The sequence below is a fragment of the Acipenser ruthenus genome, unplaced genomic scaffold (genome assembly GCF_902713425.1).
Source record: "Acipenser ruthenus unplaced genomic scaffold, fAciRut3.2 maternal haplotype, whole genome shotgun sequence".
Taxonomy (NCBI): Eukaryota; Metazoa; Chordata; class Actinopteri; order Acipenseriformes; family Acipenseridae; genus Acipenser; species Acipenser ruthenus.
In genome coordinates this window covers 1-19468 of record NW_026707856.1, presented here as the reverse complement: position 1 = coordinate 19468, position 19468 = coordinate 1, and the positions used below count along the sequence as shown (strand labels likewise).

General features: G+C 35.3%; 1 pseudogene; it reads left to right on the top strand.

Moving 5' to 3' along the window:
- Positions 1-619: 619 nt before the first annotated feature.
- LOC131728473 (histone acetyltransferase KAT6B-like) lies at positions 620-19423 on the top strand (annotated as a pseudogene).
- Positions 19424-19468: the final 45 nt, after the last annotated feature.

Below are 19468 nucleotides of genomic sequence, written 5' to 3'. Positions count from 1 at the left end.
GTGTCATGTTTTGGACCAATACACCCACAATTGTGATGAAACATGGTAGGGCATTCTATAGGACAAGTTTTTATGAGTATCAGAATCTAGGTTTTTAAGAAGATGCTTGGTTGTCTGTCAGTCTGTCACGCTTGCATTTACATGATGGAAGTACAGTCAATCATGGCGCATTACTTTTCATGATTCTGTGATTGCTCAAATTTTGTATTTATAACAATGGGGAATTTATTGTGTGTTGCAACAAGTAAATAAATAACATACTGGATGAATTTAGGGACTTAATAGCTCAAGTTTCATTTTAATCGTTTGGTGAATGGGTATGCATAGTAATAGTAAACTTAGTCTGTACATGTTTAAACGTGACATGCAAGCAACATTATTTAAGATGCTATTTAAAAAAAATTGTCAAGGAAAGATACCGGCTAAAAGAAATTTCTCTCTTGGTAGAATTTTTGGATTACCACTAAACAACAAGAAAGTAATTGTAACCTAAACTTTCAGACGAGATCCTGGCTTCCCCACTGTGTTATTTAAGTTTTTATTGCAGTACTGGCCACTAGTGGCGATTTTACAAAATTTTAAATCTGTATTTAAAAATGTTTTTCTTCATTTTAAGCAGTTACTTTGTGGTGTGTGGTCGACGACTAGCATCTTTGCCCATCCTGTGTCTCCGTGAAAGAGAGCCACGTGTCAGTATGCCAGTTACTGAAGTAGGCCTATGTTTGACAAAATGTAGACTAAATACTTTTTAAACTAGCCAAGCCATAAATTATCCTACTGTGTTTATAAACGTTAAGATTTACTGTACAGGGCTCGTTGCTAAAAAAAAAAAAATGTATGTACATTAATTAGTGTTCTGTTTTTAGGCCCTTTCTGTAAATTTAACGGTGATAATGACATAGCCTATACTTTACTGTAGCTCATTCAGTTATTAGATCTGCAGCTTCATCATCTTTCAGTTGTTGATGAACACAATTAGTAGAATACCATTAATCTAGAAAAAAGTGTCCTTTTGAACTTAAGTGGAACACATGTGGCACATTAGGCCTATATTTAATCAGATTAATATTGATCCACGTACACTCTATTTATTGCATGAACTCGGTTTTCCCAAGCAGTTTTTCACACTGTGGATTCTTTTAGAAAAGCTTTTTGCTAAATCGGACAAAAACACAACAACAAAACCCCCATAACCTAGCCAAAAAGTTAATGTCAAAGTTTTTCTACAAAGACATGGTAAAATGGAACAAAAAGCAAGCAAGTAGTTGATGTCTGAGAACTCCTACTGTAACTGGGAACTAGTACAACGGATACTTTCATGTTGTAAACTGATTTATAACCTTTTGAATTTAAGAAATGAATGGCTAACATGGTAAAGGTACAAACAGGTTAAGGATTCCATTAAAGTAAAACAATTTCTTCTTTATTTCTTCTAGGTTATTGATTAATTTCTGAGGATTTATTATCAACATGTTTCAGATGTCCAACTGTTAAACTACTAAAACAGAGGATTATTCTACAAATGTACCACCTTCTTGATTTCAATGGTCCCATCTTTCCAAGGATATACAGGAGTGAGTTAGAATGGCATTTGATGCTTTGCTGAATTGTTTGTTTTAAATGCATTTTATAATGTGGATGCATTTCATTTCTAACAAGGAGAAAACTTTATGGATAACTCTATGCTGAAACAAATTATTCTTCAACCATGGTAAAACTTGCTAACCCACTGTATACGAAGTGGATACTTGAAGCTATACAGAAGGTTAAGAGGCAGAAGCAGAGGCCATCCGAAGAACGAATTTGTCATGCAGTATCGGCTTCACATGGATTAGACAAGAAGACTGTTCTAGAACAATTGGAATTAAGTGTTCTTGATGGCTCCGTTCTTAAAGTAAACAAACAAAGGGTGTGCATCCTATAAAGACCCAGATAATCCTGGGCGGATTTCACCCCTCAAATCAGCAACCTTTCCTATATCCCTAAAGGGATCTATTAGATCTGCTGGGGATCTTCGAAATGTGGATTGGAATAAGCTACTGAAGAGAGCCATTGAAGGTCTTGATGATCTCAGTGGTTGTTCTTTGAAGAACATAGAGAGATACCTTCGAAGCCAGGATGATTTGTCAAATGTAATTGACAGCCCAGTATTTCAACAGCGTTTACGTTTAGCAGCGAAACGTGCTGTTAATAATGGGAGATTATTGAAGGATGGACCACTTTACAGGATGAACTATGGAAGTGTGGAAAGAATGGGATCATCTAAATACACTTGTGCTTCCACTTCATTGCTCCCACCTGTAACCCTTCTCCCCCACGAGAAAGACCAGGTAAGTGCTGTCAAAGATTTAGTAGTGTTGTATTCCCACTGTTGGTACCTAGAATCGATTTTCTTTTTGGGTATTTCATGAAAGCAGGTTAATTAAGTTACTGATTTTTACATATAAACTTAGACCCTGACGTGTTTTTAACAAATTCTAATAATGCAGAATCGGAATAAGCAAAACCTTCCTCTAGCTAGATAATTAGGTTCTTAGTTTTGTTATGAATGTGTGGGGATTTTTATATTATATATATATATATATATATATAATTATAATTATAATATACAATAGTACTTTGATGCCAAGGAAACATAGTATCTGTCAGAAGATGTCACTAATGAACATGATTTTCACTGTTGGTATATAGTGTTATATTGATTTGGGGATTCCGTTTCCTGCTTATGCTGGTTAGGGCTGTGTGTGAAATACATTTTCCTCTTTAAACATATCCCTAACATTGTCACCTTTTGTGGCTCCCATTCTCATCAAGGAAGAAATAATGCATGTAGATTATTGAATGCCAAAAAGTACCAATTCTGGTTGAAAAGTCCTTTTTAATAATACCATATATTTGTATTATTATGGTGAAGGAATCTCACGCTTTACTGGGGAGAGGATAGAGATGTTGTGTTCTTCTAGTTAGAAAAGGTCCTGGACATTGGGATCTACAAGGTGTTGAAATGTTCCATGTAGGATTGTCATGCCTAGAAATGTCACACCTCCTTTTCAAATGAAATCAGTTGATTTTGCAGGCCAGAGTTGTATGTCTGACCGTCCTGTCAGATTGCAGTTCTCTCTGCAATGCATCATTTTTTTCCTGACTGAGATGAGTTGTCCAAGATGTCCATTTGATTCCAAGACTCCAGAGACTTATTTGAAGAGCACGACAAGGATGTTGCACATTTCTTCATCAGCTCAATTGCTAGTTCTAATGTAGGGTTCATACAATATTCTTGATTGTAAATAACTACCAATATTTTTTTACAGTAAGAATTTATTTGTTAGTCCTACGGTAATAAAGTATTGTGCTCGAACAGTTGCAAACAGATACAGTACGAGTCCAGTCAGAAATCTTGAATCTGTAACATAATCCAGTCTGTAACATAATACCGTTTTTATTATTCAAATGTTATGTATGTATGGTGTTTTGGTTAATCTTTATTCCAGGGTTGGAAAGTGATCTTAATGCTGCTGAAAACCTGATGCTGAAATTGCTGCTGATTTACACTGCCTTAATTATTTGTAACATCAAATGAGCAGTGCTTTAATGTTGGCAGTTTTGTTGTAATTGCTTCTAATTATTTAGGAGGACTAGGGCCTGAAATTATACAGTACAGTAGTTAACAAGGCTCCACAAACTGTTTCTTATCTGTTCGGTTGCGAAAAATACTAGGCTACATCTCCGATTTACTTGCCAAGCTAATTTTAAATACAGGGAACAAGTACCAGCGTTTATATATTACAAAATAGGGCTGTCAGTTAAGAATCAAAATAGCAATCGATTAATTGGGCACACAAAATATAGTCATTTGAATAAATATCTGCTTTTACCGCCACACAAACTAGACACAATTTTTTTTTTTTTTTTTAAATTCGGTGACAGCTGCAGCGTCACGCATTGCATCTTGTTTGTACTGTACCACCTAACCTTCACTATCTGTGAAATACACAATGCGGAAATCCCTGCCTAAAACTTCATCATCATCATAATAATAATAATAGTTTAACGTTATTGAATATTCATTATATAACAGTTCATTTTGAAACTCCAAAGAAGCGCAAACTATATACAGTCAGTTTTCTTTAATGTGCACAATTTATTTGCATGCTGTTTGCCAGGAATACAAGCCTGTCATCCTACTCTGGATCCAAGGCAGCGCATTTTTTTTTTTTTGTTTAGATCGAATACACAGAGGGGCATGCACACAAAGCATTTTCAAAACGTATTCGCTGGTAGGATGGGTCCAGCAATTCAGATACTAGTTAACACGAGCAGGAAAAGAAAATAGAAAGGCAGAGGGCGTTCGGTGTAGTTTCGGTGAGAACTTAAATAATATCATTAACTGTGCGCGTTCAAAAATGTAATTATTGAATCATTTATCCAGTATTTATATTGATGTATACAATGAGGAATGGAATCGATCGAAAAATCGATTTTCGATTTAATCATAGCAGTCCTATTACAGAATGGCTTGGATAAATAGAACACGGTGATTGGCTGAACAGATAAGAGGACTGGGCAGTAAGAATTGTCTTACTAAATGACTACTAATCACTTCTGAAGATTAAAGTGTGTCTAGGTCAACAGCTTTAAAAACTTTGCTCTGCCATCCTGGCAGAAATTTTAGTGCGTTAAATTAAAACAAAATATACCTAAAACCAATTTTTTTTTTTTTTTTTAAATGTCAAGTGTAGCGAGCACAAAACTGTAGCATCTGAAGTTGGAAACACATTACAGTCAGGTATCTATCAATTACAGTATGTAGTTGCAACTAATCGACTACTGGCACCAACTAGTCAACCAGTAAAATCTGCTACTTGTTGCAGCCCTAGGTTCAGGTTTTCAGTATTTGAAATGTATTACAGTAACTGCAGAATTTGGTGTGTATTATTACCTCCCTGATCGTCTGGGTTCAGCTGATGCACTAAGACTCTGGAGAAGTTAAACTAGTTTGTTGCTTTTGAGTTTCAAGAACCTAAACTGAAAATGTTACCAGCAAAATACTAAATACACCCTTGATGCAAGATCTTTACTCTGGTTCTTTCATTTTTAGGCCTGTTATGGTTAGTTCAAGGAGATTACGAGAAATTATGGTATTATGGGCAGCAGTGTGGAGTAGTGGTAGGGCTCTGGACTCTTGACCGGAGGGTCGTGGGTTCAATCCCAGGTGGGGGACATACTGCTGCTGTACTCTTGAGCAAGGTACTTTACCTAGATTGCTCCAGTAAAAACCCCACTGTATAAATGGGTAATTTTATGTAAAAATAATGTAATTGTATGTAAAAATAATGTAATTGTATGTAAAAATAACGTGATATAATAAATAATAAGAATAATTATTCAATTGGTTGATCAATAACTTTCGGTTACAATCATTTTAAACATAACTAGGTTTGACAGTGAAAAGCTAATCCAGACGTATTTTACACAATCCAAAAGGCCTCCAAATCTATATTAATGCTGGGACAAATATCCGAATATTTGAACAAATATTTTTTAGATGTATTCGGCTACAAAAATCAGGTGTTCGTATTCAGTACAAATGACAAATACAGAATTTGCGCAACAGTTTAAAAAAATGGCAATTGAAAAATATTTGTGTGTGATATGTGAGATTTTTTTATATAGATTGTATATAGTTTTTGTTGCGCCTTTATGTGGAATGTAATAAACGAGAACCAAAACGGTGAGTTTTTGTCCCCTTTACTTTACCACACCATTTCCACATTTGTTTTATTTGAAGTGTTTAAAGTTAAATTTCAGTTTTCGTTTGCTTGTTCAGCTACAAAAAGGCACAAGTAAACCTCCTGTTACTACTTTATGAAAATGTGTCTATGGCCACTGTTTACTGTGAAGAAACAGCAATGGCAAGGAATGAAAAAAAAGAAGTAAATAAAATGCGGTGTCAACGTTATGTACTATTTATTATAAATATTAATTTAAATTAAACTATGCTGTTTTATATCAAACACACAGTAAATAGCATGTACAGTACAATAGCTTTTTGTGCACTATTTAGATGGCTTTAAATATTTTGAGAGAGTCTGTTTCAGCATGGCATTTAATGTGGCTTAAACTTGTTGTTGAATACCAACAATTGGAGCCGTTTGTTAATCCAGGCTCTGGACGTTCCCTTGTCTTTGAATTGTTCAGTGAATGCAGGCCCCTGCTTTCCAGCACTTAGCTTGACTGTTGCTAGGAGATAAATTTCATTGACATGAGGACATGATAGCATGGTGCCAGTTGTTTCACAAGCAGCAAGGTCTGTCGTCTTGCAGATGGTTTAGAAAACTCTTGGTGGCGATTTAAATGTGTGCTGATTAACTCATTGAATTAAATAACCTTTTGTTGTTTTTTGTATTCCATGGACTGGCCAGTCTGCAGCTGCTCTTGTGCTTTTTATTAAATTGCTTCTGGGGTTAATGCGCTGAAAGACTTGGAATATGTTCAGTTTGGCCAACTTGGCTTCTGGATAGTCCCTTTTGAATGTATAACAAGTTTAAAACGTCACATTTTTGTATTATCTTCTCTGCCTTGATAACTTGTAAAAACTAGGCCTTTGGGAAATGGCAACACATTTGAGAGATTTGAGGTGTAGGCTAAATTAATTACTGTACTTGTTTTACTTAGCAGGGATTTCTTTTAAGAAATTACATTCTGACTGTTTTTTAAATTAATACTGTTATTCCTTAACACATTGAGATACTATACTGTACTACTTCATTATAACCTATTAGTTTGTTGCCGTCTCCTGAAGTAAGTTCGGTAAATTTCAGGCTCATTGCATTGTTAAGTTGTAAAAGATTTGGCTAGTTCGCTCTTGAAAGATGATCACTGATTGTTAACTATGTAGTGCCTTCATTTGAACATTTTATTGAATGATGCATTTGTTAGGTCACTCAGGAGAGGGACCATGTTAGCTTGTGGTTTATTGTTTAAATCTTGTTTTGACTGGTGGTTGTCTATTGACCCTGTCAGTATGTAAGAATTGTCACCGGGCTTCAAAAGCTGTACAGGAAATGTGTAGCAGAATCCAGCAACAGCGCATGAAACAGTAACTGTAGTGCTACTGTACCTGCTCCCAAAAAGCATCAAGGTGATTGATAACATAAGGCAGATCAGCTTCTGGAAAAGTACAATTTCAGTAGAAGCGTTTGGGGCATTGGGATGTCAGATTAAAGCAGGAGTACAAGATGCCTCCCTACAGTAGCTGTCAGCTGTCTGAATTTGGAAATTAACCTGTATATGTGAGTCGGAACAAATGGGATGTGCTTCTGCAGAAGTTAATATTTTTGTAGAAGTAAAATGTAATGCAAATTCTATTTAGCAGGATTGTTGAATTTAGTAGAAGGGTTTTTGCACTCTGGCTGATTAGGAACGGCTGTTCTGTGCCCTAACAATGTTTTATATACGGTACCGCAACAAAAACATAACAGACCACTGATTATTTGTTTATTTAGCAGACACCTTTATCCAAGGCGACTTACAGAGACTAGGGTGTGTGAACTATTCATCAGCTGCAGAGTCACTTACAATTACGTCTCACCCGAAAGACGGAGCACAAGGAGATTAAGTGACTTGCTCAGGGTCACACAATGAGTCAGTGGCTGAGGTGGGATTTGAACCGGGGACCTCCTAGTTACAAGCCCCTTTCTTTAACCACTGGACCACACAGCTGATGCGTGTTTTGGTTTGGTTTTGGAGATGTTGAAAAGCCATTGTTGAAAAAGTATTGTATTTTTACCTGCTAAGCTATTGGTTAACACAATTCACGTGTCATATACAGTAACTGGTGGTGGCAGGATATATATTGAAACAAGTACTGCCACCCTGCCTAAAGCACATTTTTTTTTCAAATTTTGTAATAATTACAGTACTTGGACTAGAATACAAATCAATCAATCAATTTTTTAAAGTGCCTTTCATAGTGGACCACCATCACAAAACGCTTTACAAGATGCAGTAACAACAAGAAAATCCATAATATTTAAATACAGAGAAATGCATAATACATATACTATGCAGTAAAAAAACAATGCATAATACATTACAGTGAAAAGTGCATAATACATGATAGTAGCAGCAACACAGCAGCTAATAGCAGTTATCAGGCTTAAAGAGCATGGAAAGCAAGAGAGAACAGGTGGGTCTTGAGAGTTGATTTTGAAGTGAGTGACGGTGGGAGCATCACGCACCAAAACTGGGAGAGAGTTCCATGGAGTCGGAGCCATGAAGCCTAAACAAGTGTTCTCCAAGTGTGGTGCAGATTGTGGGTCAATATGAATAGGAACTTTTTTTATTATTATTAATTCAGGCTATAAGTAACATAATTACTGACCAGTTTACAGTGTTTGAGGTGTGTATAATGATTAATTTCCTGAAGTGTTAAAATTGCCAGCAGGTCAACAGCTAAAAATAATTTATTGACTTTGCATTAAGCTTGGTTTGCTCTGCCTAATTATATAATTCAAGTGAAAATTAGAAGTGAAAGATTTAGGTTTTTGTGTGTTCTGCTTGTACTTATAAACTGTCCAATGGCATTGCCCTACTGAGTGCAGCAGTCAGTGAGGCTTGTACAGTGCTGCTAGAAAGGTGATTTTGGAAATGTCAGTAGCCTCTGAGGACATTATGTACTGTACCATAGTATTTTGAAAAGTACACAATTGAGTTGTCTACGATGTAGCTTAATAAGAAAATGTATATTGGTTAGATTTCTATCAACAGATATAATCGTTCCCTCTAAGCTTTTTAGATACTGAGAAACTTGCCGTTTTGACTGAGAGGGTACAGTACGTTATCAGTGCGAGACCGAAAGTTTCTCATCAGCTGTTTTAATTTATTTTTTGCTGCCTTAAACAAATTTGAAACAATATTCCAAAACCAGTATCTCAACAATTTTAGAATTTGCTTTTACATTTAAACATATACAAGACATTTGTTCTGGCTCTGCCTCTGATTCTCAATCATCCTTTGATTTATAATAAATATATAATTTGTGTGAAGCATATATTTACCTTTTTGAAGCCTGTCTGAGAGCCAATTATAACTGCATCATAGATATAGACTGCATGCTTAACTGGTGGTCTATACAGCATTGCTTTATACTATTGTATAAAACACTGGCATCTGCACTGCCTTCAACTATCTTGAGAAACTTGACCTTAAGTTCTGACTAAAAAGCATAGATATCCAATAAAATCACAAAATAGTATACTCAAAAGTTTAATATATCCAACTAAAATCTAATTTAGTGGATATGTTATTATGTTGTTGGATTTATTATTATACCACACTTAAGAAAAAAAAAAAAAGCTGTGATATAGGTCAGTCTCCAATACTTGGTACCAAAAGTGGGAGCACAAGGTCAAAATTTAAAAATGACTTAATTGCATTTATTTCTTTAGTTATCAACTGTCCAAGGTATGAATTTATATAACAGGTATGTCTTTTTTAAAAAGTAATTTTCAATTGACGTAGTTCCTTCAATGACCACCCTACAATTTGTATGTAACATTGACAACAGAAAGTGGTGCTTTTTATATTTAGCATGGCACTTAGACTTATAAAGCAGTGCACAGTATGTCCTTTTGAAGACTTTTATGGATTGCTTACTTAAATATATGAAAATATAATGTAAATTGTTTTACATCCTCAAACATGCAATGCATGGAACTGTCTCAAATTTGACTTAATTTGACATTGTGTTATTATACATAAATACAACTGGAACTTACTCCTTTTTTCTACCATTTTTTAAATGTCATTTTATTGTCTTAATATTTACCTGTCTTGAAAGGGATATTTTTATATTAAATATAGGTGTAGCATGGACACCATGGTGTCTGTTACATGTGAAACTATGAAGGACATTTCAGAAAATAGTACATATTAAAACCAGCAATAAGCTTCATTTTTATATATTTACAGTTATTTATTGTGGCACTAGGGTTGCCAACTGTCCAGTTTTAAGGGAATTTGTACCGTGTATGGTCAGAACCACTGACCGAACAGCAAAAGTCTGGTTCTTGTGAGTCTTGCTTACTCACTGTTCATTGCCTCTTGGGTATTTCCATTCTCGTTGAGCCAGTCCACAGTGCAAACACTTCGCTCACATTGCTGGTTTTGTCCAGTTTTGGAAAAATTTCAAAATTTTAGGGGGGGAATGGCATAAAAAAGGCACTTTTGCATATAAAACTATATATTTTACTGCATCATCATTCACACTGGCGTTGCTTTAAAATAAGCTGCTTTCAGGAGACCTAACAGCTGTTCATCACTGTGAGACAGAGCATTCTCCATTGCTTTTGCCATTGCCTGACGTGTAGGTTTTGCATGCAGCAGAAGAAAAAGGTGCTTTTCTTTTTAACCAGCGCTTCGCTTTATTTTTATTTATTTATTTATTTATTTTTTTAAACTCTTTACACTCAGCCAGACGGCAGTTCTCCAAGGAATTGATAGGATTACAATAGATATTTCGATAACACATATAGACGTCAAGAGCAATATTCTATTCAAATACATATTGCTGTAAACTCAGCGGAGGCAGAGATAACAAACTGGCTTGTATACATATAACAAACAGTGTATTGTAGGTTGTACTAACAATACAAGCAAGTGTGTATTGTAACTTTTTTTTATTTTTGCGATTCTGACTTTCAAACGGCATCAGTATATTTAATATATGTATTTAGGAAAAGTCAAGAACAGACAACCGCGGATCTTTAACACATGCAGAGTAATTTAAATTTTAACTGAAAACCGTCAAAATGACTACTGTGGCAGTTCTAGTGTTAAACGTTTGTAAAAATGTACCAAAATGCACATCCCTGGAGTTAATTAGTCTTTGTGTTAACAATAGTTTAGTATTGATGGATGGGACGCAAAATTTCGGGCGTGTTCGTTTCAGGAACGCATGAACATAAAAGCTAGCTCGACCTCCAGCTACTATAAAGTACAGTAGCGTCAATTATCCAGACTAATTGGGACCGATACATAATTAATTTGTATGGATAATCTAACGGGTATTAATAACAATTACTGTACCTTTAATAATGTGTAGAATAAAGTTAACATACAAAATTACAAAGCTTTACAAATCATTCAATTAATGCAATTCAGTAAAACTAACACCTACAGTTAAGGTAACTCAGTACAGTAATTAAATTTACCATATACCAAACTTTGAAAATCATTAAACTTCAGAAATTCAGGAAAATGTTTCTATACTTTGATACTTGCTGTTAAGGCATTGTAATAATGTGCAATTGAAATTAATAAAATAAAAGTTCTTAGCTGCTCAATAGACAGGATCTCCAGCCCTTAACTTTTTTTTTATTTGCTAACTGCAACAATTTAAAGCACACAATGCTCCATCTAAGGTTTTGGTGGTATGAATGATTCTGTAACTTTCATTTGCCTCAGTCTGCTGGTCCTTTTTTTGGCAGCTAAATCTTTGTAGCAGTTTTCGCAGCAGAAGCTGTGTGCGTAATACACCACATGTAATTCATCACGTGATTACAGGTGCGTTTGGTTGATTAGACAGTACGGTTAGTCAAAGATCAGATAATTGACTCTACTGTAATAGAGAGCAAGCTCCTATAAAATATTTTGCATAACCTTATTATGTATTCCATTAGTGAATGAAGGAACACAGTAGTGTAGATGACCAATTTTGGATGGGGGGGGGGGGGGGGCTGCAGTACTGTACAGAAAAAGTTGGCAAGGGGTCAAGTGAATCTGTGTGTATAAAATAGATTCTCTTAAGACCAAACAAAATGTTGCATGTTTCACTGTTGTAGTACAAAAACTGTGAAACACAGTTGTTTCCAATCGTTGAATAAAAAGACAATACTGTAACGCTGTTCGGAGAGCTGATATTCTTGAGAAATGGGTTCTATTTCTAACTATCAGGAAATAATTTATGCAGTGTCACAGGAAGCTTTTTTTTCTGGTAGCATTTGCACACACTGAGAAACCCTTTGCAAATCCTGATAATCACTGAATGACAAAACTACAGTATTATGTTTTTGATAACCTAGCTTATGTAATTGCATCCTAAAGTTTGTGTGTTCACTCAAGTGAGAGCTCTCTCCTCTCATAAATTACTTCCAGCTCTGTTTAGTTCTGCTTTTGAGGTTCTTCTCTAATGGAAATTTAATAGAGTAATACATTTGTGCAAATCTATATTAACTACAGTATACTAATCATAGTGCAGACTTTTCAGTCATGTAGATAGAATAACAAAGCTTGCAAGACATTTAAAGGCAAATAATGATCAACATCATTTGTAAGCTTACATGGTAGTCTGCAGGTGACTAACGTGCCATAAATAAGATGGATAACATGCATATTTACTGTATGCAGTGCAAGATACGTGAAGAAAATGACTGAGTTGCGCGAAATCTACAGTAAAAGCTCCACGACAGTAGTGTAAAGCACTGTTGAGCACTGAACTCTGCTCAGGGATTGAATGAGATGCAGGTATTTTGTAGTTTTTTTTTTTTTTTTAAGATAGCTGGGGGCTGCAGGTAAAGGTCTGTGAGATGCCATAAACAGAATGGATCACATTAGTGTATTTAGCTGGTGTACTCTGTGTGTTTATGTTTTCAATTGTTTTCATTCCAAGACAAAACATTAAGTAACTTACATTGGTCTTTGCACTCACGCAAGTTTGGGATGAAAATCGGAATGTGCGTTGCATTCCAGCAACCACTACTGGTCAGGCACCCCACAAGTTCAGTGCTGTGCTGTACAGTAGCTTGGTAACACTCCTTGCTTTGGTTCGGCAGTTGAAGAGACTATAGCCTTGTAAATATCTTTTAATAAACATGATGGTGTAAGTACATTGTCAGTTTAAACTTTGACACTTCTATTTTTTTTTTATTGACATACAGTAATGTAGTATACATGTTGATGGTTACTATAAGATAACTATCTTCTGAAGTACCTGCAGAGTGATTGGAGTCACCTTAGCTCTGCAGGGTGGGATTTATCTGCTACACTGTAGTTTTGTAACACCAACCCAGAGGGAAGCTCGCAATATGAACAGCAGTTTGCTTTTGACAGCAGCATGTCCTTGCTGGTATTGATTAGGTTTTTCAGCAAAGTGAGACATTGATTCAGCCTTAAACGGGTAGTTATGTCATAATCCTGAAGATGAATAGGAGTCAAGATATTGCCAGGAAAATCAGTTTTACAAACTACTGTTTTGAAGTAGTTAATATAATGGGTATGATTATCCCCCCTGAAGATAGATATTCCTGCCAGGGGATATACAGTAGTGGAGACAGGCGTACACAATGTACAGTACTTTTGTAACACTTTAGAATTTTGCTGTATCTATTGAACTGCTTGCCAGAATGTGTGAGGAAACTTTGTATGGATTATTATACTTTTGTCTCGCTGTACACACTTGCCATGTTCATTTTTAATTTTAGCTACCTCAAAAGTCATTTGACCAGTTCTTTATTCTCTTTGGCCTAGGTTATTCCTTGTTGTGGTGGCTTTAAGCATCTGCTTTGAGGAGTCTTGCACAATACATGCTGCAGTCAATTTGGGGGGGGGAGGGGTTCAAAAATTTTAGGGAGGAATGGCAAAAGAAAAGGCACTTTTGCATATAAAAAAAACTATATATATTTTACTGCATCATCCTTCACACTGGTGTTGCTTTAAAATAAGCTGCTTTCATGAGACCTACAGGTGTTCATCACTGTGAGACGGAGCACTCTTCATTGCTTTTGCCATTGCCTGAAGTTTTTGCATGCAACAGAAGAAAAGTGCTTTTCTTTTTAACCAGCGCTCTATTTCTTTTTAACTCTTTACACTTAGCTCTATTTCTGCCTGTTTTTCACTGTTTTCATTTATGAATGTTTAACTACTGGATAGTTTGTACTGCATGCATGTAACATCAAAAGAAAGGCCACAGAATTTCCTTTCATATTCTGGTAGTTGCAACATGAGCAAGGCATACAAAAAAAAAATAAAGAAAAGGTTTTCCAAAAAAAATCATGTTTGGTCACTGCTATATATGTTGTAATCATAGCTGGCTCAAATAAAAAAAAAAAAAAAAACTGCACCATTGAACCGCGAGTCTGGTAGGTGGGCTTTTACGGTGCCTGAGTAATATGTGCATAACCTTCAGTGCCCTGGTGCCCCAAAGTGAATGGGGCTGAGTTTTAAGAGTTCACGCGAAAGTCACCGTGATTCCCACAGTTCCGTGCTGAAATTCAAGCCCTGTAATGTCTGATTTAGTGTCCTGCAGTAGGTGGGGCAGTGAGTGAATGTGACACACAGGATTTGGGGTGGTTAACAACGTAAGAGAATAACTTGGTGAAGCAAATCAAAACATAATCTTTCGCATTTGAACTGTACCGTATGTTAGTGCCGTTATGCATATAAACACGCGTTATGTGAGGTCTAAAAACATGTTACTTTTAAACAAAGGACTGTGTTCGTCCCATGAAGGAAAGCTTTTTGTTACCGACTTTAATGATTTGCTTAATTCTAGATAGAGGTATCTACAAAACGAAACATTTCCTCATAATGATTTGTACCAAAGTATAAATGCAGGTTACATTTGTAGATGCAGTATGTGTGAAAAATATTTGACAGTTCTGTGGCAACTAGACTTATTTCACATTTATTCAACATAAATATACAGTATGTTTTAAATATCTTTTCACATTAATGCACAAATATAAAAGTCTGTTTGAATTTTGGAATCCTTTACCTGTGTCTCTTGGAATTCTGTCAAATAGTTTTTGTTTCTGTTGTCCAGAGTAACAATCCAAACTTTCTGTTGCTGTTGTCGGTGCCTATTTGACGCCGCTGACAATGGGGTTGTTGCCGAAGGGTGTACTTGGCAAACATGAGCCAACTCGGTGACCGATGCGTTCACAGTAGAGCAAAAAACAGACCAAAGCCATCGCAGAGACCCCCTTTGGAGCAGGCCACTTTTAGGACGGCTGGACCTAGGACAGCTGCATTTACATTACGATAAAGCCAGTTTAAAAGTGCTTCAGATATACTGACTAAACAGAGAGAAACATCTTTCCATGTGCAGCCTATTTGCACACATTTTACCATATTAACAATCTGTGTGCTACTCAGATGTTCTAGTATTCCCTGAAACTGGTGTGTTGCAGTTGTTTAAAACAGTAAGATACTATAATGCTACAGTACATAGTAGATGATATTTAGGGGTGCACTGATTTAAGGTTTTTTTGGCCGGTGGTTAATAGCCGTTTTTTTTTGCAGGGATATCAGAAGATTATAAAAAGCAAATGTAACCTGAATGTCTTTCTGAGTTGGTACTAAATACCCGACGGTGAACTCTTATGACACTATCTGTGTCTTGTGTACCTGATTGTGAGGACAGTGTAACAAAGTATGTTATTGAAAAGTCTGGACTTCTATGTATTCAGTTAAGTACTCTTTTCCACAACATTACTCCTGCAGAAACCTTACACTATGTTGTAAAACAAATGTATAAATTGCTGTCAAGCACCCAATATAATACCAAGTTATTTGTATTCATTTTCTGAAGTAAATGCAACAAGTAAACAATACCTGTTCAGTTTTGTCATAAGTACAACAATAAAACGATACCTGTTTAACATCTAAAATTATAAAACTATATCTTGTTGTTGTTATTATTATTATTATTATTATTATTATTATTATTATTTCTTTCTTAGCAGACGCCCTTATCCAGGGCGACTTACAATTGTTACAAGATGTCACATTATACATTATTTCACATTATACAGATATCACATTATTTTTACATACAATTAGCCATTTATACAGTTGGGTTTTTACTGGAGCAATCTAGGTAAAGTACCTTGCTCAAGGGTACAACAGCAGTGTCCCCCACTGGGGATTGAACCCACAACCCTCCGGTCAAGAGTCCAGAGCCCTAACGACTACTCCACACTGCTGCACTTTTTCATGCCTCCAGCATGCCCTAAGCTTATACTAAGAATTATTCCACAGTATTTTGCTTCCAGATTTACTGTGTCACGTTATGACATTTCTTTGATTAACATTAGTGTTTATGCAGCTCATGCTTAAAAATGCAGCCCAACTTAAATTGTTCACTTAACCAAAAAAAGTCTTACTTAACAAAAGTACTTAACAAAATGCCATCAAATACGCCCTCAACAAAAATTACAAAAGGTCATTTTGAAGTACATTGTGTAGTAATAATAGTAACTTTAAACCATCAATGTTATTTTAGGATTCAACCTAAAAAATTTAAAAAAAGGCATCGGAATAATCTACCCGCAGTTCATCGATGGATTTAACGTAGCATCAAGTCTGTTTTGCTGCACACAACTGAGCTATCCTATTGTCTTAAGATATTAAAAAATTTGAGACATGTTTACAGCAGATTGATCGTACCTTACACAGTACTGCAAGGAAAACTGTCTCCGTGTTCTTGCGACATTAGTAAGCGCGCCAAACCACACATTCAATTCTCTGCTGGAAGAAATTTAAGCATGAATATCGGTGTACATTATCAGCTAAAATAACAAAAACTGCCGATAGCCGATTCATAATTTTTATCCTTATATCGGTGCCATGCCGATAGGCTATCGATTTATCGGTGCACACCTAATGATATTGTATAATATTGTGACATGATTTTCCCAAGATAGTTAAATGAGTGGTTATCTAGTCTTTTAAAAAGTGTTTTTACAGTACATGATCTTCACATTTACCAATGTCGTTATTATAACTATATATTTGTTTGGAAGGACTTATTGCATTATCTTTGAGGTGATAACTTAAAACTGTCAATTGCAGTTGCTCCCTTCTGTAAATGTTACTTTATTTGAAGTATTTTCTTTTTCAGTTTTGTTTGTTTGTTTATTTTCTTCCTTTCTACACCTGCCCAGGGACTGGCAATGAAAATTAGCTCATAGCTAAATCTGGGTGCAATACATCTTATGACATGTCATAAATGTAAAATTTGTTAGTTGACTCTGCCAAATATATAAATAATAAAAATAACATTATCACTGGTTATTTTTGTAGATTTTGCAAATGCACTATCTGTTAACCTGGTACCTTATCGCTTCCTGTGATGTACTGTAGGGCACATGGTTGCAACAAAGGAACCAAAACCATTTAATCCACAAACGGTACAGTTGTGATGTAAAAATTTGAATTTTAAAGTAGGAATTTGGTTCTGACTCATAAATACTAAAATTATTCCATACTGTCGCAACATCTATTGCAGTACCCTACTGTACAGTACAATAAGAACATTCCATCATTATTAAATAGGATTGTAAATGTAATAGACTTTAAGTCTTTGATCTTGAACTACGAACAACTTTCGTCCCATCTGTTACCTTAATCCTTGTTCATGGAATGTACATTAACTCGGAAATAGATTGGTCAGATTTTAAAGAAGAAAATCTTCTGGGAATAATAAATGAAAATTGTTTATTTTGATTGCTTTATGCCTGATTGAAACATTCAATGAATCATTTTTCATTCCATAAGCAACATTTGAATGCTGTACATTTGTTGAAGGTTTTAATCTGTATTCTCACATGACGTATTATGTATATGATGTGTTAGCATTTTTCAACTTTTACAATTGTGTCAAGAAAATAATTGGAGACCATTCATAATTTGAATACTCTGTACTTTGAAACAAGTGTGGTCTATTCAATTTATCCAGTGTTGCTGACCTAAATACCTGCATTGTTTTAAATGATTAAACTGGACCTGTGCTGGTGTTTTTGCTGTAGTGTATTTCTGTTTGTAAAAGTACTTGGAGAATGGGTTGCACTTTTACAGTTAAGGTGTACAGTGGTTTTCATAACCTTGGTACACAAAGGCTACTGTAGTTCCACCTTCCAAATGGAGGTGGTATTTAGATCTTAGGCTGTTTGTGTGTTTTGTTTATTTTTTATTTTTTTGTTTTCTCTCTTGAATAACAGATTCAATTTTTGATCATTACAAGATTAATGTTCTTGCAGTATTTTATGCACTTTGTGGATTGTAAGAAACTTTTACACCATAAACAGTAATTAAATTAGTTGTAAAGCAATCCCTTTGATATTTTAAACAGTCTGATTTATGTTAATTGTTCTGATTATTAATATTTTATTTATATGTGAAATATAGGGAAATTATTTGCAGATTTAAGTGCATGTTTTTATGTACTTAAGCAAAATTAGCCTAATGAAATCCATGACAGAGGCACATGGTCAGTTACTCTAATGATAGTGGCTGACAGGTCTAGTAAAATGGGCAGTTAGGTATGAAAAAACAGCAGCAGTGGCATAAAAAAAAGCAATTAAGTAAATGTAAGACCTTTAAGTTTCAGTAACCATAACAATGCAAAAAAAGTAATCTCCACCTTGTATAGTGGATAATCCTGTTTTTTGTTTTGTGTTAGTCTCCCACCCAATAAACTGTTGGCTTTGTACTGTAGAACTATTGGTGGTTATTGGTTTTATTTTTATTTATTTTATTTTTTATTCTAGCTCCGAGCTGACCCCATCCCAATATGCAGTTTCTGTTTAGGAACAAGAGAGTCGAATCGTGACAAAACTCAAGAAGAGCTTTTGTCCTGTGCAGACTGTGGAAGTAGCGGTAAGTCAATTTGTACTGTAGTAATTTGGTGTTTGTTGCACAGTTTTGGAGTTTCACTTCATATAAATGAATCTGATTTCACATTATTTGTTTTGGATTGATGCACATATAGCCAGAACATGATTTTGTACCATATATGGAGGCACTACATGAAACAGCATTGTTTAAAAAAATAAAATAAAAAAAACTGCCTGTAGTAGGGAAGCAACAGGTATGACTTTCCCAAACCAAAACCGGCATACAATTCCAAACCAAATTATATTAATTAATGAATTAATTTTTGTACAATGGAAAAGCATTGGCAGTGTCAGCACTACACCAGCAACCTTTTTAGGGAGCTTGTCAAACACTTTGCTGCATGTAGATGGTTCACATTTAATATCCCTTGATACTTTTTAATATAGTAACATAAATCAAAGTTACGGCCAGTCCTGCTTGATTGTGATAGCCCTCTGTACGGTTTGTTGATGAAAGGCACTGGTGCTGCTAGCACTGCAGGTATGCACAAACAATTTTGAACCTTTAGTTAAAAAAATGCATCCTAAGAAGTGAAAAGCCGAAGCTGGAAGTTCAGTCTGTCACGTCTGTTAAATTACTCTGTGTAGACCCTATATAAAATGTAATAATGATGCTAAACTGGCTAAAACAGCCAAATACAAAAGTATTGACAATGCATATTAAAACTTGTTTTGTTTGTATGATTACTTTGTTGCTGCATTCTATTGGCATATTGATTAATTCAAGTTTGCCACTTACAGCTGACCATGGCAAAAATGGGGGTACCAGAAAAAAAAAAAAAGTTTTGTCTATT